Below are 7,290 nucleotides of genomic sequence, written 5' to 3'. Positions count from 1 at the left end.
CAAACTCTTAATTCGGACCTGTACTGTCAACAATTGGACCGTCTGAAGGAATCAATCGCCCAGAAGCGGCCAGCTTTGCCCAATAGGAGAGGAATTGTGTTCCATCAGGACAACGCCAGGCCACACACATTGATGGTGACTCGCCAGATGCTCCGGGAGCTTAGTTGGGAGGTTTTTATGCATCCACCTTATAGTCCGGACCTGGCACCAAGTGATTACCACCTGTTCCTGTCTATGGCGAATGATTTTGCTGGTGAAAAATTCGCCTCAAGAGAAGCTTGTGAAAATTGACTATCCCAGTTTTTGGCCAATAGGGACAAGGGTTTCTATGAGAGAGGCATAATGGAATTACCTTCAAAATGGCAACAAGTTATCGAACAGAACGGTGCATATTTGACCTAAATCGGATCATTCTAACTATGCTAAATAAAGCCTTCAATTTCATGCAAAAATAATGGATTTCTTTTTACTACACCTTATATTAGGTGAAGTAAAAAGTTCTGAGCGTTTTTTCGCTTTATTTCGACGATGAAATTAACATAGTTAGGATTATCCGATTTCGATCAAATATGCGCCGTTTTGTTCGATAACTTTTGTCCATTTTGAAGACAATTTCATAATTCCGCGATTGAAGAAGTCCTCGTCCCTATTGGTAAAAAACTTGACCAGCTCATTTTCACAAGCCTCTCTTGAGGCCAGTTTTGTACCATCAAGAAAATTTTGCAAATGCTTGAAAAGGTGATAATCGCTTGGTGCCAAGTCTGGACTATACGACGGGTGCAATAGAACCTCCCATCCAAGCTCTCGGAGCTTCTGGCGCGTCGTTAATGATGTGTGCGGCCTGGCGTTGTCTTGATGGAACACAACACTCTTCCTATTGGCCAATTCTGGCCGCTTCTGGTCGATCGCCTGCTTCAATCTGGTCAGTTGTTGACAGTAGAGGTCCGAATTGAGTGTTTGGCCCGATGGGAGCAGCTCATAGTGGATGATTCCTTTCCAATCCCACCAAACACACAGCAAAACCTTCTTGGCCGTTAATCCGGGCTTGGCGATCGTTTGGGCCGGCTCACCGCGATTGGACCACGATCTTTTTCGGCTGTTGTTCTCGTATGTGACCCATTTTTCATCACCAGTCACCATCCGCTTAAAAAATGGGTCGATTTCGTTACGTTTCAGCAAAGAATAGCAGGCATCAATTCTATCCAAAAGGTTCTTTTGCGTCAATTCGTGTGGCACCCATACATCGAGCTTCTTCTTGAGACCAGCCTTATGCAAATGGTTCCAAACGGTTTTCTGGCTAATCTTCAGTTCCTGGGCAATGGAATAAGTGCTCACATGCCGGTCCGACTCGACGATTTCCATGATTTTATCGACATTTTCGACGATTGGCCTACCAGAGCGTGCCTCATCTTCGATGTCCATATTACCAGAACGGAATCGTTGGAACCACCGCTTTGCTGTTGCATTTGATACTGTATTGGGTCCATAAACAGCACAAATTTTTTTGGCCGCCTGCTCCGCCTTTTCACCTTGGTCGTAGTGGTACTGAAGAATGTATCGAATTTTCTCTTTTTTTACCTCCATTTTGGAACACTGTAACACACAACTGGCTTGACCAAACACAAAACTGTCACAGAACTTTTTTTGAAGCATAATGTCACCTTTAAATCGCCGTATAGTATGACCCGATGCGATGTATACATCGTGAGATATGGCTCACTAAAGACATTTAGCGGAAAACGCTCAGAACTTTTTACTTCACCTAATATTTCAGTAAAAATGTAGAAAAATTTAGTGAAAAATCATTATTTATTAAAATAGATTGAGAAAAGTATAATAAAGTATTATTTTGTCTAAATAATTAAAAAAAAAACTGGCATTTCATATTTTGTTGTTTCATTTATTCGTGAGATTCGATCCCGTGTCATACGGTCACCATCTTTAGATGACTTTGCGCTGTTCAATGCCTAACCTTAAACGATCATGCGGGAACTTGTGATGGCAATGCGCTGTAACGATATCGTGGTGGATTCTATTTACAATATTCTTGTAGCGTTTAAAAATGTAATGATATATTTGTCGGTAAATGTTTCTAAGGACGTAACAACAATCACAATGCGATTAATATTTGCTGCGTTCAGAAAATATAGCTGATCAGTGAACGGTCAGTGATTATTGATTCTTACTGTTAGATCCCTAACTTTAGACCAATTACGTTGACTAATTACTCAACCGTTGTGTAACCGTTGTGTCTTCTGAACCCACCCATTGATACAATATTGTATAACTAATCAAACTTTAACATACAACGTGCTCGTAAAAAAGAGAGAATATTCCTTCTTTCTCTCTCTTTTGCGAGCACGTTATATGTTTAAATTTAATTAGTTATACAACATTGTATCAATATTAATCGCATTGTGCTTGTTGTTACGTCTTTTGAAACATTTACCGACAAATATGTTATTACATTTTTGAACGCTGTAAGAGTATATTGTAAATATATACCACAATATCGTTACAGCGCATTAGCATTACTAGTTCCAGTACGATCGTTGAGGTTTAAACATTGCACAGCGCATAGTCATCTAAAGATGGTGACCGTATGACACGGGGTCGAATCTCACGAATAAATGAAACGACACAAAATATGAAATGCCAATTTTTTTATTATATAGACAAAACAATACGTCTCATTATACTTTTCTCAATTTATTTTAATTAATAATGACTTTTCACTGAATTTTTCTATATTTTTACTGAAATATTAATGAAATTATAATGAAATTTAAATAAAATTTGGTAAAAATTGTGAATGTTTTTCAAACGCATTTCAGCAAAAGTTTATTATATTTTCAATAAATTATTTCCACCAGATACAAATATCTCAATTGAGATCTTATATGCGAAATTTTGCGGAAACGGCATTTGAGAATTCAATTGAGAATTCAACTGAAAATTGAATTGGGAATTCTATTGTTATCTCAACAGAAATTTTTCAGTAGGGGAGTCATTCGGGGTAAACGTATGCTATTTTGGTTAACGTTTGTTTAATTAAAAATATACAAACTTGAATTAAAAAATATTTTTTTGTAGCCTATTTATCATATTTCTTTAAAAAAATAACAATTTAAATCCAATTTCATCCTTCTTTCATATTTTTATAAAATTAAAGATTATTTCGAAAAGATAAATGCGTCCACTTAACCTGTATTATAGGTTGTGACCGCGTTTCTTTAGTTCGCCGAGAAAATACGGCCACAACTTCGTCTCCGCCGTGGCGGCGACGGCCGAGCCTGCCGGCAGCTCTCATAGAAAATCTTTGACTCGGTAGAGCGACGGGGTTCGTGTGCCGACGCGCGAGCTATCTTCGCGCGACACGTGAGCAGGCAATGAAATCGGAGGAATCCGAATTAACCACACATGCCGGTTAACATTAACGCTGTAATTACAAAAAAAAAAGCAACAAAAGAACGATGCGGGACTCCGAATCGCGTAGTTGCAGGGCGGTTCGGCAGCGTGATCCGTAGTCGAGGATCCGTCTACCTCGTGGAGTTCGGGCGGCGCGAGGTTCGCGGAATTCTGTCGTCGTACTCTAATTACGGAATTGGGCGCCAACCGGGTACATCCCGGCCCTAGTCATCTCATCGCGAACCGCATATATTTCGTCGCTCTCGGAGACCCGCACTTCCGAATGATGATCGCGAGTAGTTACAATAATCACGCAGTCGCTCGCCGTCCTGTGCGGTCGCGAACGCGGTGAAACGGCAGCAGGCAACGCGGGAAGGACGGCTACAATCTCGCAGGCGCGCTAGTCTTAGCCTGCGGTCGCGAGCTCGTACGGTTCGTCAAGGGCGGCGAAGAACTATTCCGGTCGCCGTCGGGGAGCGACGGCAACCACCACGATCTCGGGATACCCGGGTACTGAACTATAGGCTGAGGACGTCTCACCAATTTCCCGCGCTGTGCTTGCTCCCGTTCTCGTCCTCGCTCTCGGTCTCTCCCTCGACTGGCTACTGCGCCGCCTGCTCGCTCGCTCACTCGTTCGCTCGCGCGGGTGTATATCAGTTGGACACGGGGCAATTGGACACAGTCCAATCACAAGTCGCTGTTCCAAGGGACCCTACAAATGTCTCTAATCATACGGTGCTGTGATTGGCTGTGTCCAAATGCACCGTGTCCAAGTGCACCGCTCCCCGCTCGCGCGGGGTATCGCTATGTTCGCCGAAGGGCTCGCGTCGCTCGCTATCCGCACAGTAACGAATTTTCCGCGAGCGCGAGGTTCCTTCGGATCGCGATCTTTGCCGCCGATAGCCGCTCGGTCCTATTGGTCCTGCGGAAGTGTACGGCTCTAGCGCGGGCGCCTTACAGGGCCCGCGCGACACCGCCGAATTCTCTATATTCTTTGTCGACGGGCTCCTGTGCCCGACGGCATCCTCGACTTGCGTGGTCGCACAGGTAGCTGCAGGAAGTTCTTGGTGTCCCAGGGCGTCCCCCGGAATCTGGTCCTTAATGTCCAGCCCTTCCTTACGACCCGCGGCAAGTTTGGCTCGTCGGTAGCTCCAGGTCCGCCGTCGCTCCATGTCGATATAGGTAGCCTCTCGCCGTAAATCGAACACACAAACAAAACAAAAAAATTACAGAACGCGCTATCTCGCACGCAAAGGCGTGCGAGACTAAATTCTTCGCCGCCGCCCTTCTCGCGGGAGAAGGGGGCGCGGGCACAGCTCTCCTCGTCTCCCAGTTATGTATTAATTTGGTGACGGCGAAACCGCCACGTCACAAGATAACTATGCGTACTACTGCAGGATAAATAAACGCGCTTGGAGTAAGCATGCAATCAACATTTTTTAAGACATTTTTTAATCATTAACTTCAATATAGTATAGGTTACAGTGTTTTAAGAGATTTTGGTACAGTATAGCTTACAGTGTTTTAGTACAATATTTAGAACAGTTTTAAGGATAAGTGTGTGTATGCGTTTGAGGTTATATCGGTTCTCGTTAGTGCTAAGTTTAATTTATGCGGCTAAGGCTACGTTCTATATTACGCATATGCGCGCATTTGTCTACCCTAGTAAATAAAATTTATAGAGAACAATAGAATAAAATTCTATCGTTCTATCGTTTTCTCTCGTTTTGAATATGAATTTTGGTTCGTATTCACAAATGTGAATAGTATTCTATCGTATACAATAGATAATGATAGAATTTCTATCCAATCGAATATAGAATACAAAATCGTATCTAACCAAATAAAATAGGGATTCATATCTGAACTTGCGAGCGAGAACGATACAGCTTAGAGAAAACGGATTCAAATGGATAGCGCTATCAATTATATAAGCATAAATCATAAGAATATCTTTGGAGTCATCGGGAATCGTCGCGTGCCGCTCGATCATCAGGTTAGGCAACATTTTAACGGAATCAGGACATGGATGGGTAACCGGTGGTATACCGCTTGGGATCGAAATTATCGCGGGAGGATTCATAAAAATTTGGAGTGTTGTTGACAACCTTCGATACCTAGTGGCTTATGAGACGTGAGAAAATTAGAAATATATAAGTATATTTTTCCAAATATTGTATCTTTCACAACATTTCAATTCAGTTAGGATAATAGAATATATGTTTGGCACAAAAGAAATTTTCCAACAGAATTTCTTTTTTGGAGCAACCGATTTTTTAGTTGATTCCTGAGGAACCGAAAATTTCGATTGTCCTAACTGAAATTCGGTAATGCCAACCGAATCATTTTTTGCGGGTACGCATGCGTACATTTGTCCACGTACACTTGACCCAAAGTCAACATTTTTAAAAACTAAATCTCAGTACTAACAATAGTCAACTCAAATATTGTTACACAATATAAATTTATATTACAATAGTACGTATAAAACATGTACTTACCTCTCATTCCTTTTTTAATTTAGCGTAATACACTTTTCCCGTAGCGAAAAATCTGACTCTGTTACTTAATGTTTCACAACTGCGTGAATACCCAATAAACATTTCGTAGCATCGATATCTACAAGACATCTAAAAGATATATAAAAAAAGTTATCTTTAAGACATTTTTAAATGATGTATAAAAAACATATAAAAGACGTCTTGAAAAATATATCTTGAAAAGGACACCTAACAGACATCTAAAAGATATCTAATACAAAACATCTTGAAGACATTTCTAAAAGGTATCTCAAAGACATCTCATAAAAGATATCTTCCAAATGTCTTTTATACACCTCTAAAAGATGTCTAAAAGATATCTATAAGTCGTAGCCACAGCGAAGTGCTTCTGCGCTTGAGAGATGAGAAAAAAACACTCTAGCTCTATTGTTATTGAGGATTCACACCGCGTCCGATGTCCGACATACGATGTCCGATATTTAATAGAAGAACAGCTTTCCAATGGAGAATTGAATTTTCTATTAGAAAGTTCGGGTGTTATATCAGTTGGACACGGGGCAATTGGACACAGTCCAATCACAAGTCGCTATTCCAATGGACCCTACAAATGTCTCTAATCACACGGTGCTGTGATTGGCTGTGTCCAAATGCACCGTGTCCAAGTGCACCGCTCCCAGAAAGTTCTCCTATCGGACGTCGTACGTCGAACATCAGACGCAGTGTGAATCCTGCATTAGTGCCTCGCCATGTTAGAATCAGGGACGTCAGTCTTGCTTCGCTTTCGTTCAGAACAATCTTTACGTAGTTCTTTGCAGTTTTTATATGAACAGTCTTTACGTAGTTATTTGCAGTTTTTACGTGTTCGTTATTTAAGAGCAACGAATTCTTAAAGTAAGTAATTCTTAAGGTAAGTATTCTTAAGTAAATAATTTATCATGAAATGCGATAAGCTTCTTGCATAATGTTCAGGCAACTTCGATAAAAAATGAGAATAACAACGAGTCCGATTAAGGAATAGGCAGTAGAAATAGAATTCTGTCGCGTTGGATTTGTTGTTGCTGTGCTATTTTATTTGTATCTTTATTAGTGTTGTCTGGCATTATACAAAGGATTTCATACACGACAGATTGTTGTGTGACACTTTGTAACCTCAACAGACGACATAGTCGAATAGCTGATAAGCTCCCATCGACAAGAATATTTTTCAAAAAGATATTTTTCAAAGTTTAGTATAACTGTATAGAATATATGTCATTCTGAATCTATCACGAAAATCTCAGATTTTGTAGAAAGTAACTTTAGGTCGATTAATTGAAATGTACACTTACCCGCAAAGAAAAAACGGGTCACTTTTTCATAAACTCAATATAACTGAGAAACA

The sequence above is a fragment of the Odontomachus brunneus genome, unplaced genomic scaffold, assembly GCF_010583005.1.
Source record: "Odontomachus brunneus isolate Ranch 3 - 2012 unplaced genomic scaffold, Obru_v1 Obru_scaffold_230, whole genome shotgun sequence".
Classification (NCBI taxonomy): domain Eukaryota; kingdom Metazoa; phylum Arthropoda; class Insecta; order Hymenoptera; family Formicidae; genus Odontomachus; species Odontomachus brunneus.
This window is presented reverse-complemented; position numbering follows the sequence as displayed.